Source organism: Oncorhynchus mykiss, chromosome 22 (genome assembly GCF_057628025.1).
Source record: "Oncorhynchus mykiss isolate SJ-2025 chromosome 22, ASM5762802v1, whole genome shotgun sequence".
NCBI lineage: Eukaryota > Metazoa > Chordata > Actinopteri > Salmoniformes > Salmonidae > Oncorhynchus > Oncorhynchus mykiss.
In genome coordinates, this window is record NC_143043.1 from 2,272,091 (window position 1) to 2,297,766 (window position 25,676).

Here is a 25,676-nt window from a genome sequence, read left to right on the forward strand (position 1 = left end):
AAAAACAAACCTCAGGGGAGCATCGTCCCTCCCCGTCATACCTAACCAATACCTAACCCTTCCCTATCTTCCCTTCCCTAATCTATCCCCTTACAAACCTCACTCTAACACTCCCAGCCCTAATCCCCCCTTCCACCTCTCCCGTGCCGCATGCTGCCCCCACTTTATCTCCTCCCTCTTCATCCTCCCCCTCACATCACCTTCCACCCTCCTCACTATCCCTTCCACCCCCCAATCTCTCCCTGTCTTAACTAAATTCTGCCTGGCTTCCCACAGCGCCCTTTTAAAGAGACTCATGAGAAGCCAGAGCAGAAACCTGTCCCTATCCGTTCCCCTCGCTCTCCCTACCCCTCGCTCTAACCTAGCCCAAGTCAGCAAAAAATCGCTCCTAACCATACCTAGCAACACCCGTGCCCTAGCCCAGACTAGTCCGGCAAAGGCACAGTCCCAGAAGGCATGGCGCACAGTCTCCTCCCTGCCACAAGCAGATCTTGGACAGGTGGAGGATCGCGACAAACTATGCCGGTACATGATGGAACGTACCGGCAAGCACTTATGGAGGCTCAACCAATTCAGGTCCTTGAGCCTGTTGTCCAGGCCCCGCGCCTGCACTCCCTCCCAGACCACTGACGAGATGCCCGCTACAGGCGCAGGACTCCCTGCCTGCCTGACCTCCTCGTACAGGTGCCTGTGATCTAAACCTACTCGGGCAACTTCAACCTCGGGGTGCGCACGCAGCCACTTGGCCGCATGGCCAAAGTGCCACGGCAGCTGTTCCGCCCGAGGACCCGCGTTAGACCACACCATTACGCTTCTCGCCTGATACGAGAAGAACACCCGCAGGAGGTAACCGGACGGGTGTATAACTGGCTGAGCAAGCTCCGTCAACAAGAAAGAAACAAAAATTGCGTCCAGCTTGAGGGGGAGATGTGGTACCCCCCTACCTCCCTCCCCGATGGGACAGAGCATGCGCGCCCTGGCGACCCACTCGTACCTGCCACCCCACATGAACTGAAACACGAGCCTCACTAGAGGCCTCCTCAGACAAGCTGGCAATGGGTAGATGTACGCCAAGTACAAAAGAGATGGCAATACATCCACCTTTAGGACCAGGACCTTACCTATAAAGGACAAAGACCTAGCCTTCCACATTGCCAACTTCTTCTGTACCACTGCAATACCCATGTTCCAGTTCAGCGTCGCTGAGCCAGAGGTCTCAAAATGGACCCCAAGAATCCTCAGGGCCCCCTCACAGAGAGATAACCCCCGGGCACATCCGTCCTACCGCGCCATCTTCCGAAAAACTTAACGGAAGACTTTGCATGATTCAGAACCGCCCCCGACGCTTGGGTGAAATCCCCAATGATGGCAAGAGACCTTGTCAGGCACGAGTCCTTGCACAAAAGCAAGGAAGTGTCGTCCGCGTACTGCGTCATCTTAACACGCAGCCCACCGCTCCCAGGAATCAACAAGCCCTCCACCCCTGTGTCTGCCCTAATGGCAGCCCCCAGAGGCTCCATGTACAGTACGAAGAGGAGGGCCGAGAGTGGGCATCCCTGCCTGACCCCAGACGAGAGGTCAAAAACGTCACCTAAGTGACTATTTACACTAACTCGACACCCCGCTCCGACATATAATGTACGGATCCATCCTATAAACTTCTCCCCAAATCCTAATCTACCTAATACCCTGAATAGAAAGGATCTATTCACGCGATCAAAGGCTTTCGCCTGATCTAGCGCTGCTACCATTAAAGGCAGCCCTCTATCTTCAACCCAGGCGATGGAGTCCCTAATCAACTGTAGGTTCCATCTTATAGAGCGGCCCTCTACCCCGCACGTCTGATCCTCATGGACGACGTAGGGAAGGGCTGTGCGCAACCGGTCTGCTAAAACCTTTGCAAGAATCTTGTAATCTACGCACAGCATGGTCAACGGCCGCCAGTTGCCAAGGTCAGTTGCTTCCCCCTTCTTATAAAGAAGTGACAGCACACCAACAGCCATTGATCCCCCCGGGACCCCCGTCTCAAGGATGGCCTTCAAGACTTCGAGGACCACCGGTCCAAGTATACCCCAAAACTTGAGGTAAAACTCAGCCGGCAGCCCATCCATCCCAGGCACCTTCCCTTTACCCATCCTCCTAAGAGCGCTCTCAACCTCTTCTAGTGAGATCTGGGCCTCCATCACGTCTCTAATGTCCTCCGGCAACCGCCGGGACAAGTGTTCTAAAAACACGTTTCCCTGCTCTACATCTATTTCCCTTTCCTTAAATAAACCTCGGAAATGATCAGTTGTCACCCTGACCATTTCCTCTGGTTTACTTACTATACTACCATTTTCTTCCCTAACGCCATGCATTACCCTCCTACTCTGCCTGGCCCTAACGGACTTAAAGAACATAGCGGAACAAGTCTCATTATGTTCTAGAAAGCCACTATGCGCACGCTCCAGGAAAGCTCGAGCCTTCTGCTCCTGCAGCTCCCTGAGCTGCGCCTTTAGGGCTGCGAATCTCTCCCAGTCAATCGACCCGCCGAGGTTGCCCGCCTCGTACTCGAGTTCAATTAACTTTTGGATACGATCCACCTCCCTCCTTTCCTCCCTTTTTTTCCTTTTACAATATCCTATTATAAAAGCCCTAATCCTCACCTTCACTAAATCCCACCACTCTAACACCCCCTCGCACATGGACCGGAGACCGTCAAGCCTCCGAAAGAAACAAAAAAATGCGTCAACGAAAGCCTGCTCCTCCAGTATATCCCGATCTAGCTTCCAGTACCCCCTACCGAAGAGGCAGACTGGCGACCCCACCTGCAGGAACACCCCGTCGTGATCCGTGAAGAACACAGGCAACAGGCGCCCAGACAACTGACCCAAAGACCTGGATATAAAAATGTAGTCGAGCCTCCGCGCAACCCCCCTGGAGTTGCGCCATGTAGGACCGACCATTGCCGGAGTAGTATGCAGGCCACCATCAACCAGACCATGGCAAGCCATTAGCCCGGTGATTGCGCCTGCACTACTATCACCACCTACCCCTAAATCTATATTAAAGTCCCCTCCTATCACCAAGTGCCTATTTGTGACACACAGGGGCGCCAGACAGTCCACCATCTCCCTTCTGTCTGCCGCCACCTGTGGCCCATATACCCCAATTAACCTATACCTAGCTTCTCTATACACTACATCTATCCCCAATACTCTACCCTGCACTATTACAAAAGTGCTCTCTACCTTAACCTCTCTATTACCACACAATATCCCTACTCCTGTTGAGTGCACCCCTCCTATGCCCCAAAAAATAATTCCCCCTTATCCCACTCCTTCCTAAATCTAGCCACATCCCCACCATCCCTCAGGTGAACCTCCTGTAAAAAACAAAAATCAAACCCCACACCCTCTAAAAAATTAAACACCGCCCTCCTTTTAACAACATCCTTCAACCCCCTTACATTTAAACTAAACAATTTATCAGAAATAATTTTTTAACTATTTACAAACAAACAAACCCTCAACAAATAACCCCAAACCAAACAAAAAACAGGAGACTCACCCGATGCTCCCCTGGTCCATCTCCACCGGCAGGGACGCCCTCTCCACTCCTGACGCCCCCCCGTCCTCCTCCATCTCTCCAACCCAGGATGCAGGCAGTGTGTTAGGCCGAGTGCCCTGCATCCTGGGTTCCCCACCACCATCCTCCACCCCCCCCTCCCTGTATGCCTCAGGGCTGAGTGTAGGGGACCCCATCTCCTCAAACAGGAGTTGGGATCCCTCTATCAAACAGCCCACAGACCCCTCACTGGAGTCATCCACCAAAATGTAAGGGGATGAGGCAAACAGGGAGGCCAATGTACCCCCCCCCCCCCCCCGGCCACTCTCTTAGCCCCCCCCTCCCCCTCTCCACCCCCCTCCCTCTCACTTCCTGCCAAGCTCCCCCTCTTCATCCCTTTCTTCTTTGGTGAAGAAGGTAGCGGGGAGACACAACGTCCATTCCCCGCTAACTCCTCCACCAAATCCCTCATTTCTTCCTCTAGGAAGCCTGGCAAGCTGTCCCCCCACTCCCTCCCTCCATTTCCCCCTCCCACCCCCTCCCCTCCCACCTCCACACCCCCCTCCGTCCTCTTCACTGTCACCGTTCCCTCTTCCACTCCATCTCGTACCACTGTCCCCTTCTCCCTCTTCTCCGCTCCTTTACGTTCTTCCGCCTTCTTTTCCTTCTCCTCTTCTTTTCCCTTCTTTCCTTCTTCCCGCCTCTTTCTTCTCATCTCTTCCTTCTTTCCATCCTCTTCCTGCTTCTTTTCCCCTGTACAATCCGCACGCGTCCTTTCTTTCCTCCCCCCATCCCCCGCTCCCCCCCCAGCTGCAGACGCGTATGACCTGTGACGAGCCGGGCAATCACGCCACAGGTGTGCTTTCGAGCCACACCCGTGGCAAGCCTTGGGCTCGTCACATTCCTTGGCCTCGTGCTCTTCCGATCCACAAAATCGACACTTCTTGGTGCTGCACGAGGCCAGGATATGGCCGTAGGCCATACAACGCCTGCAGAACGGGGGCTGACGTGCATAAAACAACGTCCCCCTGTCAGCCCCCAGGGAGAACATTGCCGGAGGATGGAGGTAGCCATCCACACTCTTCGGGGACTCCCTGAGTAACGCCTGGAAGCCTCTCTTCCCGTTCCAGAAACCCAGGGAGTCCCTGAGGTACCTCGCTGAGGAGACATTGTCCATGTATCTCCCCAGAAAGGCCCTCACTTCTTCGTCCTTCACATGCGGATTGTACATGGTTACGGTGACCACCCTGAAGTTGTTCCTTGCCAGGCTGGTCACCGTGTAATGGCACAGGGGACTTTCTTCTTTCTCTTCCTTAACCCTCTTCATTACACCGTCGTGTTGTTCTTCTAAATAAAAAGTCACATCAAATCCTTTTTCCATCGGGTTCCCCTGGACACAGAGGACATCCTTCACCTTCAGGCTCAGGCACCCCAACAGGATATTCCTCCCGAACGTTTCTCTTCCCCAAGGCTCCTTTTCTCTTTCCTTCCAAGAAAACCTCACCGTGTTTGCCAGCCCAATCCCAGGGATCGACCTCTCAGAAGGATTTTGCGCCATCTCCTCACGGATGATGGCGCACCCGTCTCACCACCTCTTACAAAAAACAAGAAAGGAAATACACAAAAGACAAGAAATTATATAGCAAATTTCCCAACAAAAACACTTACCGCTCTCCTGGTTCGACCTTTTGACTCAGCGGACTTTGGGGCACCTCGGTACCAAGCTTGATCTGAGCCAAAAGGCCGAGAAGCGATAACCCACAAATGGAACCCTGAAACCGCCGGACCCCCGGGGGTCTCGACAGACCTCAGCGGGTGGGTTGGCAAAAGCCAGCTCCTCTCTCCCTCCAACCCCCACTCAACCAACCCACCCACCCACCCACCCACCGTTTCCCTGGAAACAAACAGGCAGGTGTTTTTTGGAAAAAGTCGCTAATGCGTCTTTAAGTCACTATCCTGGCCCATCTCTGTCAATTTCCCTTGAAACAAGATACCGGGCTCTGCAAGAAGCAAAGCCGCTCCAAAAATACGTTGAACTCGTAAGTGTTCCTCTCCACGGAAGTCTTTAGTAAAAGGCGAAAGGCTTGTGCGTAATGAAGAGAAACCAGAGTCATATGGAAGTCAAGAGGTCGGGGCCCGAGACACACTCTGTGCACTCTAGGCAGGGTTCCCGCGGGTGCTCCCGGAACCCACTCTTCCAAGTTTTCGAGGGCTGTCTGTGGATAAAAAGAAGGTCACAGAGAGAGAGAGAGAGAGAGAGAGAGAGACACACAATCCTGGCCCCAATTCTTTTTTTTTTTTTTTTAAGTAAAATGGCGGGAAACGGGGGACCCCATTGAAGAGCGCTTCGCCTTTCTTTCAGTTTGAATGTTTCTTTCCTTCTCTTCTTCTGCTAGCCAGCTAGCTAGCTAGCTAGCTAGCTAGCCAGCTGTTTACATAGCTTTGTGAATGTGCATTTTCCCTTGACAACGGGAGAAAAGTGTTGCACCGTTCCCGGAGGTACTGCAATACCGGGTCGATGCGTGGAGCGGACGGAGCAAGCCCCATTTCCGACTCCCTGTTCGAAAAATCCATTTAATATGTAGTCCCCCGATGGGGGACGTATCAGATATTAAACTGATAAGAACAGATTTTATTACAAAAAATAATTTATTTACACTCAATACCATTCATACTTTACAAAATAATAATTCTCATTCATTCTATTTACAAAATCACCAAACACCCAAACAAAAACAAACCTCAGGGGAGCATCGTCCCTCCCCGTCATACCTAACCAATACCTAACCCTTTCCCTGTCTCCTCGTCCCTAATCTATCCCCTTACCCATCTAACTCTAACACTCCCAGCCCTAAACCCTCCTTCCACCTCTCCCGTGCCGCATGCTGCCCCCACTTCCTCTCCTCCCTCTTCATCCTCCCCCTCACATCACCTTCCACCCTCCTCACTATCCCTTCCACCCCCCAATCTCTCCCTGTCTTAACTAAATTATGCCTGGCTTCCCACATCCCCCGTTTAAAGAGACTCATGAGAAGCCAGAGCAGAAATCTGTCCCTATTTGTTCCCCTTGCTCTCCCTACGCCTCTCTCTAACCTAGCCCACGTCAAAATAAAATCGCTCCTAACCAAACCTAGCAGCACCCGTGCCCTAGCCCAGACTAGTCCGGCAAAGGCACAGTCCCAGAAGGCATGGCGCACAGTCTCCTCCCTGCCACAAGCAGATCTTGGACAGGTGGAGGATCGCGACAAACTATGCCGGTACATGATGGAACGTACCGGCAAGCACTTATGGAGGCTCAACCAATTCAGGTCCTTGAGCCTGTTGTCCAGGCCCCGCACCTGCACTCCCTCCCAGACCACTGACGAGATGCCCGCTACAGGCATAGGACTCCCTGCCTGCCTGACCTCCTCGTACAGGTGCCTGTGATCTAAACCTACTCGGGCAACTTCAACCTCGGGGTGCGCACGCAGCCACTTGGCCGCATGGCCAAAGTGCCACGGCAGCTGTTCCGCCCGAGGACCCGCGTTAGACCACACCATTACGCTTCTCGCCTGATACGAGAAGAACACCCGCAGGAGGTAACCGGACGGGTGTATAACCGGACGAGCAAGCTCCGTCAACAGGAAAGAAACAAAAATGGCGTCTAGCTTGAGGAGGAGATGTGGTACCCCCCTACCTCCCTCCCCGATGGGACAGAGCATGCGCGCCCTGGCGACCCACTCGTACCTGCCACCCCACATGAACTGAAACACAAGCCTCACTAGAGGCCTCCTCAGACAAGCTGGCAATGGGTAGATGTACGCCAAGTACAAAAGAGATGGCAATACATCCACCTTTAGGACCAGGACCTTACCTATAAAGGACAAAGACCTAGCCTTCCACATTGCCAACTTCTTCTGTACCACTGCGATACCCATGTTCCAGTTCAGCGTCGCTGAGCCAGAGGTCTCAAAATGGACCCCAAGAATCCTCAGGGCGCCCTCACAGAGAGATAACCCCCCGGGCACATCCGTCCTACCGCGCCATCTTCCGAAAAATTTAACGGAAGACTTTGCATGATTCAGAACCGCCCCCGACGCTTGGGTGAAATCCCCAATGATGGCAAGAGACCTTGTCAGGCACGAGTCCTTGCACAAAAGCAAGGAAGTGTCGTCGGCGTACTGCGTCATCTTAACACGCAGCCCACCGCTTCCAGGGATCAACAAACCCTCCACCCCTGTGTCTGCCCTAATGGCAGCCCCCAGAGGCTCCATGTACAGAACGAAGAGGAGAGCCGAGAGTGGGCATCCCTGCCTGACCCCAGACGAGAGGTCAAAAACGTCACCTAAGTGACTATTTACACTTACTCGGCACCCCGCTCCGACATATAATGTACGGATCCATCCTATGTACTTCTCCCCAAATCCTAATCTACCTAACACCCTGAATAGAAAGGATCTATTCACGCGATCAAAGGCTTTCGCCTGATCTAGCGCTGCTACCATTAAAGGCAGCCCTCTATCTTCAACCCAGGCGATGGAGTCCCTAATCAACTGTAGGTTCCATCTTATAGAGCGGCCCTCTACCCCGCACGTCTGATCCTCATGGACGACGTAGGGAAGGGCTGTGCGCAACCGGTCTGCTAAAACCTTTGCAAGAATCTTGTAATCTACGCACAGCATGGTCAATGGCCGCCAGTTGCCAAGGTCAGTTGCTTCCCCCTTCTTATAAAGAAGTGACAGCACACCAACAGCCATTGATCCCCCCGGGACTCCCGTCTCAAGGATGGCCTTCAAGACTTCGAGGACCACCGGTCCAAGTATACCCCAAAACTTGAGGTAAAACTCAGCCGGCAGCCCATCCATCCCAGGCACCTTCCCTTTACCCATCCTCCTAAGAGCGCTCTCAACCTCTTCTAGTGAGATCTGGGCCTCCATCACGTCTCTAATGTCCTCCGGCAACCGCCGGGACAAGTGTTCTAAAAACACGTTTCCCTGCTCTACATCTATCTCCCTTTCCTTAAATAAACCTCGGAAATGATCAGTTGTCACCCTGACCATTTCCTCTGGTTTACTTACTATACTACCATTTTCTTCCCTAACGCCATGCATTATCTTCCTACTCTGCCTGGCCCTAACCGACTTAAAGAACATAGCGGAACAAGTCTCATTATGTTCTAGGAAGCCACTATGCGCATGCTCTAGGAAAGCTCGAGCCTTCTGCTCCTGCAGCTCCCTGAGCTGCGCCTTTAGGGCTGCGAATCTCTCCCAGTCAATCGACCCGCCGAGGTTGCCCGCCTCATGCTCGAGTTCAATTAACCTTTGGATACGATCCACCTCCCTCCTTTCCTCCCTCTTTTTCCTTTTACAATACCCTATTATAAAAGCCCTAATCCTCACCTTAACTAAATCCCACCACTCTAACACCCCCTCGCACATAGACCGGAGGCCATCAAGCCTTCGAAAGAAACAAAAAAATGAGTCAACGAAAGCCCGCTCCTCCAGTATACCCCGATCTAATTTCCAGTACCCCCTACCGAAGAGGCAGACTGGCGACCCCACCTGCAGGAACACCCCGTCGTGATCCGAGAAGAAAACAGGCAACAGCCGCCCAGACAACTGACCCAAAGACCTGGATACAAAAATGTAGTCGAGCCTCCGCGCAACCCCCCTGGAGTTGCGCCATGTAGGACCGACCATTACCGGAGTAGTGTGCAGGCCACCATCAACCAGACCATGGCAAGCCATTAGCCCGGTGATGGCGCCTACACTACTATCACCCCCTACCTCTAAATCTATATTCAAATCCCCTCCTATCACCAAGTGCCTATTTGTAACACACAGGGGCGCCAGACAGTCCACCATCTCCCTCCTGTCTGCCGCCACCTGTGGTCCATACACCCCAATTAACCTATACCTAGCTTCTCTATACACTACATCTATCCCCATTACTCTACCCTGCATTATAACAAAAGTGCTCTCTATCTTAACCTCTCTATTTCCACACAAAATTCCTACTCCTGTTGAGTGCACCCCTCCTATGCCCCAAAAAGATTCCCCCTTATCCCTCTCCCTCCTAAATCTATGCACATCCCCACCATCCCTCAGGTGAACCTCCTGTAAAAAACAGAAATCAAAACCCACACCCTCTAAATAACAAAAAACCGCCCTCCTTTTAACAAAATCCCTCAACCCTCTAACATTTAAACTAAGAAAAGAAACAGACATATTTATTTAATGATTACTTACAATTTAACCCAAAATCCAAAGAAAAAACAGGAGACTCACCCGATGCTCCCCTGGTCCATCTCCACCGGCGGGGACGTCCTCTCCTCTCCTGACGCCCCCCCGTCCTCCTCCATCCCTCCAACCCAGGATGCAGGCAGTGTGTTAGGCCTAGTGCCCTGCACCCTGGGTTCCTCACCACCACCCTCCAACCCCCCCCCCCTGTATGCCTCGGGGCTGAGTGTCGGGGATCCCATCTCCCCAAACAGGAGTTGAGACCCCTCCGACAAACAGCCCACAGACCCCTCACCGAAGCCACCCTCCTCTAAATTTTGAGGGGTTGAGGCAAACAGGGAGACCAATGTCCTCCCCCCTCCCCCCCCCGCTGATCTCTTAGCCCCCCCCTCCCCCTCTACACCCCCCTCCCCCTCTCTACCTCCCGAGCCCCCCTTCATCTTCCGTTTCTTTTTGTCTTTTTTTGGTGTAGGAGGTAGCGGGGATACACTACCCCTCTTCCCCGCTAGCTCCTCCACCATTTCCCTCATCTCTTCCACAAGGAAATCCGACATGCTATCCCCCCACTCCCGTACCCCCTCTCCCCCCTCCCGCTCCACCGGTCCTGCCCCAGGCACCCCCTCCCCCTCCACCGGTCCTGCCCCAGGCACCCCCTCCCCCTCCACAGGTCCTTCCACAGGCAACCCCCCCCCCCTCCACAGGTCCTTCGACAGGCACCCCTCCCACAGGTCCTGCCACAGGCACCCCTCCCACAGGTCCTGCCACAGGCACCCCTCCCACCGGTCCTCCATCTTCATTCTTCTCCCCATCTTCTGCTTCCGCATCTTCCCTTGTCCTTTCTCCTCCTGCTATCACTCTTTTCTCCTCTTCTTTTTTCTTATCCTCTGGGCCATCTCTTTGTGCCTGAAAAGGCCGTCCTTCCCCTCCTCTTCTTCCCCCATCCCCCGCTCCTGCTCCCCCTCCAACTGCAGACGCGTATGACCGCTGACGAGCCGGGCAATCACGCCACAGGTGCTGAATGGAACCACACCCGTGGCAAGCCTTCGGCTCGTCGCAATCCTTGGCCTCGTGCTCCCCAGACCCACAAAATCTACACTTTCTAGTGCTGCACGAGGCCAGGATGTGTCCATAGGCCATACAGCGCCTGCAGAATGGGGGCTGACGTGCATAGTATAACGTCCCCCTGTCAGCCCCCAGGGAGAACATAGCCGGGGGATGAAGGAACCCTCCCTCTCCCCTAGGATCTTCCCTGAGGAGGGCCTGAAACCCTCTCCTCCCCGTCCAAAATCCCAAAGAGTCCTTGATGGGCCTTCCTGAGGAGACATTATCCATATATCTCCCCAGAAAGGCCCTCACCTCCTCATCCTTGACGTAGGGGTTGTACATATTCACGGTCACGACCCGGAAATTGTTTCTGGCCAAGCTCTTCACCAAATAATGGCACATCGGCTTCGTATCAGACACCCCTCTCACCTTCTTTAGAATCTCCTCATGCTTGCTTTCCGTATAAAAAGCCACATCAAAAGTCCCATCCAAAGAGTTGCCTTGCAGGCAAAACACATCCTTTATGGTCAACTTCAGCACCCCCATCAGGATTGATCTCCCAAACACCTCTCGTCCAAAAGGTTCTATATCCTTCTCATTCCATGAAAACCGCACGGTATTAGCCAGTCCGATCCCTGGGACCGACCCATTTGAAGAAGACCTCGCCATCTCTGCAAGGGAACCGACGCCTTCCTCTAGACAAAAGAAAACCCCAAAAAAGGAGGGAAAAACCCCCAAAAATCCAGGGATTTGATTAATTAATCAAAAAAACCTTTTACCGCCCTCCGGCCTTCGGCTTCCAGCTAAGCGAGCTCTGGGGCACCGCAGTACCAAGCTTGGTCTTAGCCGGAAGGCCGAGAAGCGATAACCCACAAATGGAACCCTGAAACCGCCGGACCCCCGGGGGTCTCGACAGACCTCAGCGGGTGGGTTGGCAAAAGCCAGCTCCTCTCTCCCTCCAACCCCCACTCAACCAACCCACCCACCCACCCACCCACCGTTTCCCTGGAAACAAACAGGCAGGTGTTTTTTGGAAAAAGTCGCTAATGCGTCTTTAAGTCACTATCCTGGCCCATCTCTGTCAATTTCCCTTGAAACAAGATACCGGGCTCTGCAAGAAGCAAAGCCGCTCCAAAAATACGTTGAACTCGTAAGTGTTCCTCTCCACGGAAGTCTTTAGTAAAAGGCGAAAGGCTTGTGCGTAATGAAGAGAAACCAGAGTCATATGGAAGTCAAGAGGTCGGGGCCCGAGACACACTCTGTGCACTCTAGGCAGGGTTCCCGCGGGTGCTCCCGGAACCCACTCTTCCAAGTTTTCGAGGGCTGTCTGTGGATAAAAAGAAGGTCACAGAGAGAGAGAGAGAGAGAGAGAGAGAGAGAGAGAGAGAGAGAGAGAGAGAGAGAGAGAGAGAGAGAGAGAGAGAGAGAGAGAGAGAGAGAGAGAGAGAGAGAGAGAGAGAGAGAGAGAGAGAGAGAGAGAGAGAGAGACACAATCCTGGCCCCAATTCTTTTTTTTTTTTTTTTTAAATGGCGGGAAACGGGGGACCCCATTGAAGAGCGCTTCGCCTTTCTTTCAGTTTGAATGTTTCTTTCCTTCTCTTCTTCTGCTAGCCAGCCAGCTAGCTAGCCAGCTGTTTACATAGCTTTGTGAATGTGCATTTTCCCTTGACAACGGGAGAAAAGTGTTGCACCGTTCCCGGAGGTACTGCAATACCGGGTCGATGCGTGGAGCGGACGGAGCAAGCCCCATTTCCGACTCCCTGTTCGAAAAATCCATTTAATATGTAGTCCCCCGATGGGGGACGTATCAGATATTAAACTGATAAGAACAGATTTTATTACAAAAAATAATTTATTTACACTCAATACCATTCATACTTTACAAAATAATAATTCTCATTCATTCTATTTACAAAATCACCAAACACCCAAACAAAAACAAACCTCAGGGGAGCATCGTCCCTCCCCGTCATACCTAACCAATACCTAACCCTTTCCCTGTCTCCTCGTCCCTAATCTATCCCCTTACCCATCTAACTCTAACACTCCCAGCCCTAAACCCTCCTTCCACCTCTCCCGTGCCGCATGCTGCCCCCACTTCCTCTCCTCCCTCTTCATCCTCCCCCTCACATCACCTTCCACCCTCCTCACTATCCCTTCCACCCCCCAATCTCTCCCTGTCTTAACTAAATTCTGCCTGGCTTCCCACAGCCCCCGTTTAAAGAGACTCATGAGAAGCCAGAGCAGAAATCTGTCCCTATTTGTTCCCCTTGCTCTCCCTACGCCTCTCTCTAACCTAGCCCACGTCAAAATAAAATCGCTCCTAACCAAACCTAGCAGCACCCGTGCCCTAGCCCAGACTAGTCCGGCAAAGGCACAGTCCCAGAAGGCATGGCGCACAGTCTCCTCCCTGCCACAAGCAGATCTTGGACAGGTGGAGGATCGCGACAAACTATGCCGGTACATGATGGAACGTACCGGCAAGCACTTATGGAGGCTCAACCAATTCAGGTCCTTGAGCCTGTTGTCCAGGCCCCGCACCTGCACTCCCTCCCAGACCACTGACGAGATGCCCGCTACAGGCATAGGACTCCCTGCCTGCCTGACCTCCTCGTACAGGTGCCTGTGATCTAAACCTACTCGGGCAACTTCAACCTCGGGGTGCGCACGCAGCCACTTGGCCGCATGGCCAAAGTGCCACGGCAGCTGTTCCGCCCGAGGACCCGCGTTAGACCACACCATTACGCTTCTCGCCTGATACGAGAAGAACACCCGCAGGAGGTAACCGGACGGGTGTATAACCGGACGAGCAAGCTCCGTCAACAGGAAAGAAACAAAAATGGCGTCTAGCTTGAGGAGGAGATGTGGTACCCCCCTACCTCCCTCCCCGATGGGACAGAGCATGCGCGCCCTGGCGACCCACTCGTACCTGCCACCCCACATGAACTGAAACACAAGCCTCACTAGAGGCCTCCTCAGACAAGCTGGCAATGGGTAGATGTACGCCAAGTACAAAAGAGATGGCAATACATCCACCTTTAGGACCAGGACCTTACCTATAAAGGACAAAGACCTAGCCTTCCACATTGCCAACTTCTTCTGTACCACTGCGATACCCATGTTCCAGTTCAGCGTCGCTGAGCCAGAGGTCTCAAAATGGACCCCAAGAATCCTCAGGGCCCCCTCACAGAGAGATAACCCCCCGGGCACATCCGTCCTACCGCGCCATCTTCCGAAAAATTTAACGGAAGACTTTGCATGATTCAGAACCGCCCCCGACGCTTGGGTGAAATCCCCAATGATGGCAAGAGACCTTGTCAGGCACGAGTCCTTGCACAAAAGCAAGGAAGTGTCGTCGGCGTACTGCGTCATCTTAACACGCAGCCCACCGCTTCCAGGGATCAACAAACCCTCCACCCCTGTGTCTGCCCTAATGGCAGCCCCCAGAGGCTCCATGTACAGAACGAAGAGGAGAGCCGAGAGTGGGCATCCCTGCCTGACCCCAGACGAGAGGTCAAAAACGTCACCTAAGTGACTATTTACACTTACTCGGCACCCCGCTCCGACATATAATGTACGGATCCATCCTATGTACTTCTCCCCAAATCCTAATCTACCTAACACCCTGAATAGAAAGGATCTATTCACGCGATCAAAGGCTTTCGCCTGATCTAGCGCTGCTACCATTAAAGGCAGCCCTCTATCTTCAACCCAGGCGATGGAGTCCCTAATCAACTGTAGGTTCCATCTTATAGAGCGGCCCTCTACCCCGCACGTCTGATCCTCATGGACGACGTAGGGAAGGGCTGTGCGCAACCGGTCTGCTAAAACCTTTGCAAGAATCTTGTAATCTACGCACAGCATGGTCAATGGCCGCCAGTTGCCAAGGTCAGTTGCTTCCCCCTTCTTATAAAGAAGTGACAGCACACCAACAGCCATTGATCCCCCCGGGACCCCCGTCTCAAGGATGGCCTTCAAGACTTCGAGGACCACCGGTCCAAGTATACCCCAAAACTTGAGGTAAAACTCAGCCGGCAGCCCATCCATCCCAGGCACCTTCCCTTTACCCATCATCCTAAGAGCGCTCTCAACCTCTTCTAGTGAGATCTGGGCCTCCATCACGTCTCTAATGTCCTCCGGCAACCGCCGGGACAAGTGTTCTAAAAACACGTTTCCCTGCTCTACATCTATCTCCCTTTCCTTAAATAAACCTCGGAAATGATCAGTTGTCACCCTGACCATTTCCTCTGGTTTACTTACTATACTACCATTTTCTTCCCTAACGCCATGCATTATCTTCCTACTCTGCCTGGCCCTAACCGACTTAAAGAACATAGCGGAACAAGTCTCATTATGTTCTAGGAAGCCACTATGCGCATGCTCTAGGAAAGCTCGAGCCTTCTGCTCCTGCAGCTCCCTGAGCTGCGCCTTTAGGGCTGCGAATCTCTCCCAGTCAATCGACCCGCCGAGGTTGCCCGCCTCATGCTCGAGTTCAATTAACCTTTGGATACGATCCACCTCCCTCCTTTCCTCCCTCTTTTTCCTTTTACAATACCCTATTATAAAAGCCCTAATCCTCACCTTAACTAAATCCCACCACTCTAACACCCCCTCGCACATAGACCGGAGGCCATCAAGCCTTCGAAAGAAACAAAAAAATGAGTCAACGAAAGCCCGCTCCTCCAGTATACCCCGATCTAATTTCCAGTACCCCCTACCGAAGAGGCAGACTGGCGACCCCACCTGCAGGAACACCCCGTCGTGATCCGAGAAGAAAACAGGCAACAGCCGCCCAGACAACTGACCCAAAGACCTGGATACAAAAATGTAGTCGAGCCTCCGCGCAACCCCCCTGGAGTTGCGCCATGTAGGACCGACCATTACCGGAGTAGTGTGCAGGCCACCATCAACCAGACCATGGCAAGCCATTAGCCCGGTGATGGCGCCTACACTACTATCACCCCCTACCTCTAAATCTATATTCAAATCCCCTCCTATCACCAAGTGCCTATTTGTAACACACAGGGGCGCCAGACAGTCCACCATCTCCCTCCTGTCTGCCGCCACCTGTGGTCCATACACCCCAATTAACCTATACCTAGCTTCTCTATACACTACATCTATCCCCATTACTCTACCCTGCATTATAACAAAAGTGCTCTCTATCTTAACCTCTCTATTTCCACACAAAATTCCTACTCCTGTTGAGTGCACCCCTCCTATGCCCCAAAAAGATTCCCCCTTATCCCTCTCCCTCCTAAATCTATGCACATCCCCACCATCCCTCAGGTGAACCTCCTGTAAAAAACAGAAATCAAAACCCACACCCTCTAAATAACAAAAAACCGCCCTCCTTTTAACAAAATCCCTCAACCCTCTAACATTTAAACTAAGAAAAGAAACAGACCTATTTATTTAATGATTACTTACAATTTAACCCAAAATCCAAAGAAAAAACAGGAGACTCACCCGATGCTCCCCTGGTCCATCTCCACCGGCGGGGACGTCCTCTCCTCTCCTGACGCCCCCCCGTCCTCCTCCATCCCTCCAACCCAGGATGCAGGCAGTGTGTTAGGCCTAGTGCCCTGCACCCTGGGTTCCTCACCACCACCCTCCAACCCCCCCCCCCTGTATGCCTCGGGGCTGAGTGTCGGGGATCCCATCTCCCCAAACAGGAGTTGAGACCCCTCCGACAAACAGCCCACAGACCCCTCACCGAAGCCACCCTCCTCTAAATTTTGAGGGGTTGAGGCAAACAGGGAGACCAATGTCCTCCCCCCTCCCCCCCCCGCTGATCTCTTAGCCCCCCCTCCCCCTCTACACCCCCCTCCCCCTCTCTACCTCCCGAGCCCCCCTTCATCTTCCGTTTCTTTTTGTCTTTTTTTGGTGTAGGAGGTAGCGGGGATACACTACCCCTCTTCCCCGCTAGCTCCTCCACCATTTCCCTCATCTCTTCCACAAGGAAATCCGACATGCTATCCCCCCACTCCCGTACCCCTCTCCCCCCTCCCGCTCCACCGGTCCTGCCCCAGGCACCCCCTCCCCTCCACCGGTCCTGCCCCAGGCACCCCCTCCCCTCCACAGGTCCTTCCACAGGCAACCCCCCCCCCTCCACAGGTCCTTCGACAGGCACCCCTCCCACAGGTCCTGCCACAGGCACCCCTCCCACCGGTCCTCCATCTTCATTCTTCTCCCCATCTTCTGCTTCCGCATCTTCCCTTGTCCTTTCTCCTCCTGCTATCACTCTTTTCTCCTCTTCTTTTTCTTATCCTCTGGGCCATCTCTTTGTGCCTGAAAAGGCCGTCCTTCCCCTCCTCTTCTTCCCCCATCCCCCGCTCCTGCTCCCCCTCCAACTGCAGACGCGTATGACCGCTGACGAGCCGGGCAATCACGCCACAGGTGCTGAATGGAACCACACCCGTGGCAAGCCTTCGGCTCGTCGCAATCCTTGGCCTCGTGCTCCCCAGACCCACAAAATCTACACTTTCTAGTGCTGCACGAGGCCAGGATGTGTCCATAGGCCATACAGCGCCTGCAGAATGGGGCTGACGTGCATAGTATAACGTCCCCCTGTCAGCCCCCAGGGAGAACATAGCCGGGGATGAAGGAACCCTCCCTCTCCCCTAGGATCTTCCCTGAGGAGGGCCTGAAACCCTCTCCTCCCCGTCCAAAATCCCAAAGAGTCCTTGATGGGCCTTCCTGAGGAGACATTATCCATATATCTCCCCAGAAAGGCCCTCACCTCCTCATCCTTGACGTAGGGGTTGTACATATTCACGGTCACGACCCGGAAATTGTTTCTGGCCAAGCTCTTCACCAAATAATGGCACATCGGCTTCGTATCAGACACCCCTCTCACCTTCTTTAGAATCTCCTCATGCTTGCTTTCCGTATAAAAAGCCACATCAAAAGTCCCATCCAAAGAGTTGCCTTGCAGGCAAAACACATCCTTTATGGTCAACTTCAGCACCCCCATCAGGATTGATCTCCCAAACACCTCTCGTCCAAAAGGTTCTATATCCTTCTCATTCCATGAAAACCGCACGGTATTAGCCAGTCCGATCCCTGGGACCGACCCATTTGAAGAAGACCTCGCCATCTCTGCAAGGGAACCGACGCCTTCCTCTAGACAAAAGAACACTCCTTCCTAAATCTACACACATCCCCACCATCCCTCAGGTGAACCTCCTGTAAAAAACAAAAATCAAACCCCACACCCTCTAAAAAATTAAACACCGCCCTCCTTTAATTACATCCCTCAACCCCCTTACATTTAAACTAAACAATTTAACAGAAAAATTCATTTAATTATTTACAAAACAAACAAACCCTCAACAAATAAACCCAAACCAAACAAAAAACAGGAGACTCACCCGATGCTCCCCTGGTCCATCTCCACCGGCGGGGACGTCCTCTCCACTTCCGACGCCCCCCCGTCCTCCTCCATCTCTCCAACCCAGGATGCAGGCAGTGTGTTAGGCCGAGTGCCCTGCATCCTGGGTTCCTCACCACCACCTCCACCCCCCCCTCCCTGTATGCCTCGGGGCTGAGCGTAGGGGACCCCATCTCCTCAAACAGTAGTTGGGATCCCTCTAGCACACAGCCCACAGACCCCTCACTGGAGTCATCCTCCACCAGAATGTAAGGGGCTGAGGCAAACAGGGAGGCCAACGCACCCCCCCTCCCCCCCCCCACTCTCTTAGCCCCCCCCTTCCCCTCCACACCCCCCTCCCTCTCACTACCTGCCAAGCTTACCCTCTTCTTCCCCTTCTTCTTTGGTGAAGGAGGTAGCGGGGAAACACAACGTCCCCTCCCCGCTAACTCCTCCACCAATTCCCTTGTCTCTTCCTCTAGGAAGCCTGGCAGGCTGTCCCCCCACTCCTTCCCCCCTCTCCCCCTCCCACCCCCTCCCCTCCCACCTCCACCCCTCCCTCCGTCCCAGTCACTGTCACCGTTCCCTCTTCCACTCCTTCTCGCACCGCTGTCCCACTCTCCTCTTCTCCGCTCCTTCCCGTTCTTCCGCCTTCTTTCCTTCTCTCCTTCTTTTTCCTTCTTCCCATCGTCACTCCTCTTTCTTCTCGCCTCTTCCTTCTTCCCGTCCTCTTCCCTTGCCGTCTTTTCCCCTGTGCCATCCGTACAATCCGCACGCGTCCTTTCTTTCCTCCCCCCATCCCCCGCTCCCCCCCCAGCTGCAGACGCGTATGACCTGTGACGAGCCGGGCAATCACGCCACAGGTGTGCTCTCGAGCCACACCCGTGGCAAGCCTTGGGCTCGTCACATTCCCTGGCCTCGTGCTCCTCCGACCCACAGAATCGACACTTCTTGGTGCTGCACGAGGCCAGGATATGGCCGTAGGCCATACAACGCCTGCAGAACGGGGGCTGACGTGTCATAGTATAGTGTTCCCCTGTCAGCCCCCAGGGAGAACATCGCCGGAGGATGGAGGTAGCCATCCACACTCTTCGGGGAACTCCCTGAGTAACGCCTGGAAACCTCTCTTCCCGTTCCAGAAACCCAGGGAGTCCCTGAGGTACCTCGCTGAGGAGACATTGTCCATGTACCTCCCCAGAAAGGCCCTCACTTCTTCATCCTTCACATGCGGATTGTACATGTTTACGGTGACCACCCTGAAGTTATTCCTTGCCAGGCTGGTCACCGCATAATGGCACAGGGGTCCTTCTTCTTTCTCCGCCCTCACCTTCTTCATTATTCCGTCATGTCTCTCCTCCGTGTATAAAGTCACATCAAAAGCCTTCTCTAATGGGTTCCCCTGCAGACAGAGAACATCTTTGACCTGCAGGTTTAGGTAGGCCATCAGGATATTCCTCCCAAAAGTCTCTCTCCCCCATGGCTCCTTCTCCTTTTCAATCCCACGAAAATCTCACCGTGTTAGCCAACCCGATTGTAGGTACTGCCCGTTCTTTTTTCTGTTGCTCCATTCTTCCAAAAAAGCTCTCTTTAGACAGAAGCTGAAAAATAAAGGAAAGTTGGTTCTAAAAAAACCGCCAAATCCTTGTAAAAATTCCTCCCTCCGGTCGTCCTTCGACCTTTTGGCTCAGCGGGCTCTGGGGCACCTCAGTACCAAGCTTGATCTGAGCCAAAAGGCCGAGAAGCGATAACCCACAAATGGAACCCTGAAACCGCCGGACCCCCGGGGGTCTCGACAGACCTCAGCGGGTGGGTTGGCAAAAGCCAGCTCCTCTCTCCCTCCAACCCCCACTCACTCAACCACCCACCCACCCACCCACCGTTTCCCTGGAAACAAACAGGCAGGTGTTTTTTGGAAAAAGTCGCTAATGCGTCTTTAAGTCACTATCCTGGCCCATCTCTGTCAATTTCTCTTGAACCAAGATACCGGGCTCTGCAAGAAGCAAAGCCGCTCCAAAAATACGTTGAACTCGTAAGTGTTCCTCTCCACGGAAGTCTTTAGTAAAAGGCGAAAGGCTTGTGCGTAATGAAGAGAAACCAGAGTCATATGGAAGTCAAGAGGTCGGGGCCCGAGACACACTCTGTGCACTCTAGGCAGGGTTCCCGCGGGTGCTCCCGGAACCCACTCTTCCAAGTTTTCGAGGGCTGTCTGTGGATAAAAAGAAGGTCACAGACACAGAGGCACAGAGAGAGAGAGAGAGAGAGAGAGAGAGAGAGAGAGAGAGAGAGAGAGAGAGAGAGAGAGAGAGAGAGAGAGAGAGAGAGAGAGAGAGAGAGAGAGAGAGAGAGAGAGAGAGAGAGAGAGAGACACACACACACACAATCCTGGCCCCAATTCTTTTTTTTTTTTTTTTAAGTAAAATGGCGGAAACGGGGGACCCCATTGAAGAGCGCTTCGCCTTTCTTTCAGTTTGAATGTTTCTTTCCTTCTCTTCTTCTGCTAGCCAGCTAGCTAGCTAGCCAGCTGTTTACATAGCTTTGTGAATGTGCATTTTCCTTGACAACGGGAGAAAAGTGTTGCACCGTTCCCGGAGGTACTGCAATACCGGGTCGATGCGTGGAGCGGACGGAGCAAGCCCCATTTCCGACTCCCTGTTCGAAAAATCCATTTAATATGTAGTCCCCCGATGGGGGACGTATCAGATATTAAACTGATAAGAACAGATTTTTTTTTTTACAAAAAATAATTTATTTACACTCAATACCATTCATACTTTACAAAATAATAATTCACATTCATTCTATTTACAAAATCACCAAACACCCAAACAAAAACAAACCTCAGGGGAGCATCGTCCCTCCCCGTCATACCTAACCAATACCTAACCCTTCCCTATCTTCCCTTCCCTAATCTATCCCCTTACAAACCTCACTCTAACACTCCCAGCCCTAATCCCCCCTTCCACCTCTCCCGTGCCGCATGCTGCCCCCACTTTATCTCCTCCCTCTTCATCCTCCCCCTCACATCACCTTCCACCCTCCTCACTATCCCTTCCACCCCCCAATCTCTCCCTGTCTTAACTAAATTCTGCCTGGCTTCCCACAGCCCCCTTTTAAAGAGACTCATGAGAAGCCAGAGCAGAAACCTGTCCCTTTCCGTTCCCCTCGCTCTCCCTACGCCTCGCTCTAACCTAGCCCAAGTCAGCAAAAAATCGCTCCTAACCATACCTAGCAACACCCGTGCCCTAGCCCAGACTAGTCCGGCAAAGGCACAGTCCCAGAAGGCATGGCGCACAGTCTCCTCCCTGCCACAAGCAGATCTTGGACAGGTGGAGGATCGCGACAAACTATGCCGGTACATGATGGAACGTACCGGCAAGCACTTATGGAGGCTCAACCAATTCAGGTCCTTGAGCCTGTTGTCCAGGCCCCGCGCCTGCACTCCCTCCCAGACCACCGACGAGATGCCCGCTACAGGCGCAGGACTCCCTGCCTGCCTGACCTCCTCGTACAGGTGCCTGTGATCTAAACCTACTCGGGCAACTTCAACCTCGGGGTGCGCACGCAGCCACTTGGCCGCATGGCCAAAGTGCCACGGCAGCTGTTCCGCCCGAGGACCCGCGTTAGACCACACCATTACGCTTCTCGCCTGATACGAGAAGAACACCCGCAGGAGGTAACCGGACGGGTGTATAACTGGCTGAGCAAGCTCCGTCAACATGAAAGAAACAAAAATTGCGTCCAGCTTGAGGGGGAGATGTGGTACCCCCCTACCTCCCTCCCCGATGGGACAGAGCATGCGCGCCCTGGCGACCCACTCGTACCTGCCACCCCACATGAACTGAAACACAAGCCTCACTAGAGGCCTCCTCAGACAAGCTGGCAATGGGTAGATGTACGCCAAGTACAAAAGAGATGGCAATACATCCACCTTTAGGACCAGGACCTTACCTATAAAGGACAAAGACCTAGCCTTCCACATTGCCAACTTCTTCTGTACCACTGCAATACCCATGTTCCAGTTCAGCGTCGCTGAGCCAGAGGTCTCAAAATGGACCCCAAGAATCCTCAGGGCCCCCTCACAGAGAGATAACCCCCCGGGCACATCCGTCCTACCGCGCCATCTTCCGAAAAACTTAACGGAAGACTTTGCATGATTCAGAACCGCCCCCGACGCTTGGGTGAAATCCCCAATGATGGCAAGAGACCTTGTCAGGCACGAGTCCTTGCACAACAGCAAGGAAGTGTCGTCGGCGTACTGCGTCATCTTAACACGCAGCCCACCGCTCCCAGGGATCAACAAGCCCTCCACCCCTGTGTCTGCCCTAATGGCAGCCCCCAGAGGCTCCATGTACAGTACGAAGAGGAGGGCCGAGAGTGGGCATCCCTGCCTGACCCCAGACGAGAGGTCAAAAACGTCACCTAAGTGACTATTTACACTAACTCGACACCCCGCTCCGACATATAATGTACGGATCCATCCTATAAACTTCTCCCCAAATCCTAATCTACCTAATACCCTGAATAGAAAGGATCTATTCACGCGATCAAAAGCTTTCGCCTGATCTAGCGCTGCTACCATTAAAGGCAGCCCTCTATCTTCAACCCAGGCGATGGAGTCCCTAATCAACTGTAGGTTCCATCTTATAGAGCGGCCCTCTACCCCGCACGTCTGATCCTCATGGACGACGTAGGGAAGGGCTGTGCGCAACCGGTCTGCTAAAACCTTTGCAAGAATCTTGTAATCTACGCACAGCATGGTCAACGGCCGCCAGTTGCCAAGGTCAGTTGCTTCCCCCTTCTTATAAAGAAGTGACAGCACACCAACAGCCATTGATCCCCCCGGGACCCCCGTCTCAAGGATGGCCTTCAAGACTTCGAGGACCACCGGTCCAAGTATACCCCAAAACTTGAGGTAAAACTCAGCCGGCAGCCCATCCATCCCAGGCACCTTCCCTTTACCCATCCTCCTAAGAGCGCTCTCAACCTCTTCTAGTGAGATCTGGGCCTCCATCACGTCTCTAATGTCCTCCGGCAACCGCCGGGACAAGTGTTCTAAAAACACGTTTCCCTGCTCTACATCGATTTCCCTTTCCTTAAATAAACCTCGGAAATGATCAGTTGTCACCCTGACCATTTCCTCTGGTTTACTTACTATACTACCATTTTCTTCCCTAACGCCATGCATTACCCTCCTACTCTGCCTGGCCCTAACCGACTTAAAGAACATAGCGGAACAAGTCTCATTATGTTCTAGAAAGCCACTATGCGCACGCTCCAGGAAAGCTCGAGCCTTCTGCTCCTGCAGCTCCCTGAGCTGCGCCTTTAGGGCTGCGAATCTCTCCCAGTCAATCGACCCGCCGAGGTTGCCCGCCTCGTACTCGAGTTCAATTAACCTTTGGATACGATCCACCTCCCTCCTTTCCTCCCTTTTTTTCCTTTTACAATATCCTATTATAAAAGCCCTAATCCTCACCTTCACTAAATCCCACCACTCTAACACCCCCTCGCACATGGACCGGAGGCCGTCAAGCCTCCGAAAGAAACAAAAAAATGCGTCAACGAAAGCCTGCTCCTCCAGTATATCCCGATCTAGCTTCCAGTACCCCCTACCGAAGAGGCAGACTGGCGACCCCACCTGCAGGAACACCCCGTCGTGATCCGTGAAGAACACAGGCAACAGGCGCCCAGACAACTGACCCAAAGACCTGGATATAAAAATGTAGTCGAGCCTCCGCGCAACCCCCCTGGAGTTGCGCCATGTAGGACCGACCATTGCCGGAGTAGTATGCAGGCCACCATCAACCAGACCATGGCAAGCCATTAGCCCGGTGATTGCGCCTGCACTACTATCACCACCTACCCCTAAATCTATATTAAAGTCCCCTCCTATCACCAAGTGCCTATTTGTGACACACAGGGGCGCCAGACAGTCCACCATCTCCCTTCTGTCTGCCGCCACCTGTGGCCCATATACCCCAATTAACCTATACCTAGCTTCTCTATACACTACATCTATCCCCAATACTCTACCCTGCACTATTACAAAAGTGCTCTCTACCTTAACCTCTCTATTACCACACAATATTCCTACTCCTGTTGAGTGCACCCCTCCTATGCCCCAAAAAGATTCCCCCTTATCCCACTCCTTCCTAAATCTACACACATCCCCACCATCCCTCAGGTGAACCTCCTGTAAAAAACAAAAATCAAACCCCACACCCTCTAAAAAATTAAACACCGCCCTCCTTTTAATTACATCCCTCAACCCCCTTACATTTAAACTAAACAATTTAACAGAAAAATTCATTTAATTATTTACAAAACAAACAAACCCTCAACAAATAAACCCAAACCAAACAAAAAACAGGAGACTCACCCGATGCTCCCCTGGTCCATCTCCACCGGCGGGGACGTCCTCTCCACTTCCGACGCCCCCCCGTCCTCCTCCATCTCTCCAACCCAGGATGCAGGCAGTGTGTTAGGCCGAGTGCCCTGCATCCTGGGTTCCTCACCACCACCCTCCACCCCCCCCTCCCTGTATGCCTCGGGGCTGAGCGTAGGGGACCCCATCTCCTCAAACAGTAGTTGGGATCCCTCTAGCACACAGCCCACAGACCCCTCACTGGAGTCATCCTCCACCAGAATGTAAGGGGCTGAGGCAAACAGGGAGGCCAACGCACCCCCCCTCCCCCCCCCGCCACTCTCTTAGCCCCCCCCTTCCCCTCCACACCCCCCTCCCTCTCACTACCTGCCAAGCTTACCCTCTTCTTCCCCTTCTTCTTTGGTGAAGGAGGTAGCGGGGAAACACAACGTCCCCTCCCCGCTAACTCCTCCACCAATTCCCTTGTCTCTTCCTCTAGGAAGCCTGGCAGGCTGTCCCCCCACTCCTTCCCCCCATCTCCCCCTCCACCCCCTCCCCTCCCACCTCCACCCCTCCCTCCGTCCCAGTCACTGTCACCGTTCCCTCTTCCACTCCTACTCGCACCGCTGTCCCACTCTCCCTCTTCTCCGCTCCTTCCCGTTCTTCCGCCTTCTTTTCCTTCTCTCCTTCTTTTTCCTTCTTCCCATCGTCACTCCTCTTTCTTCTCGCCTCTTCCTTCTTCCCGTCCTCTTCCCTTGCCGTCTTTTCCCCTGTGCCATCCGTACAATCCGCACGCGTCCTTTCTTTCCTCCCCCCATCCCCCGCTCCCCCCCCAGCTGCAGACGCGTATGACCTGTGACGAGCCGGGCAATCACGCCACAGGTGTGCTCTCGAGCCACACCCGTGGCAAGCCTTGGGCTCGTCACATTCCCTGGCCTCGTGCTCCTCCGACCCACAGAATCGACACTTCTTGGTGCTGCACGAGGCCAGGATATGGCCGTAGGCCATACAACGCCTGCAGAACGGGGGCTGACGTGCATAGTATAGTGTTCCCCTGTCAGCCCCCAGGGAGAACATCGCCGGAGGATGGAGGTAGCCATCCACACTCTTCGGGGACTCCCTGAGTAACGCCTGG

General features: G+C 53.4%; 3 non-coding genes and 3 pseudogenes across 3 annotated transcripts; all 6 read right to left on the minus strand.

Moving 5' to 3' along the window:
* Positions 1 to 5,542: 5,542 nt before the first annotated feature.
* Positions 5,543 to 5,659, minus strand: LOC118945667 (U5 spliceosomal RNA). The gene has a single exon (XR_005040782.2). It is a non-coding gene; the product is annotated as a U5 spliceosomal RNA (small nuclear RNA).
* Positions 5,660 to 6,023: 364 nt separating this feature from the next.
* On the minus strand, positions 6,024 to 6,199 carry LOC118945528 (U2 spliceosomal RNA; annotated as a pseudogene).
* A 5,716-nt stretch (positions 6,200 to 11,915) lies between these two features.
* LOC118945657 (U5 spliceosomal RNA) lies at positions 11,916 to 12,032 on the minus strand. Its single transcript, XR_005040772.1, has one exon. It is a non-coding gene; the product is annotated as a U5 spliceosomal RNA (small nuclear RNA).
* Positions 12,033 to 12,488: 456 nt separating this feature from the next.
* Positions 12,489 to 12,664, minus strand: LOC118943647 (U2 spliceosomal RNA; annotated as a pseudogene).
* Positions 12,665 to 20,166: 7,502 nt separating this feature from the next.
* LOC149972681 (U5 spliceosomal RNA) lies at positions 20,167 to 20,283 on the minus strand. The gene has a single exon (XR_016490813.1). It is a non-coding gene; the product is annotated as a U5 spliceosomal RNA (small nuclear RNA).
* A 466-nt stretch (positions 20,284 to 20,749) lies between these two features.
* LOC118945555 (U2 spliceosomal RNA) lies at positions 20,750 to 20,929 on the minus strand (annotated as a pseudogene).
* Positions 20,930 to 25,676: the final 4,747 nt, after the last annotated feature.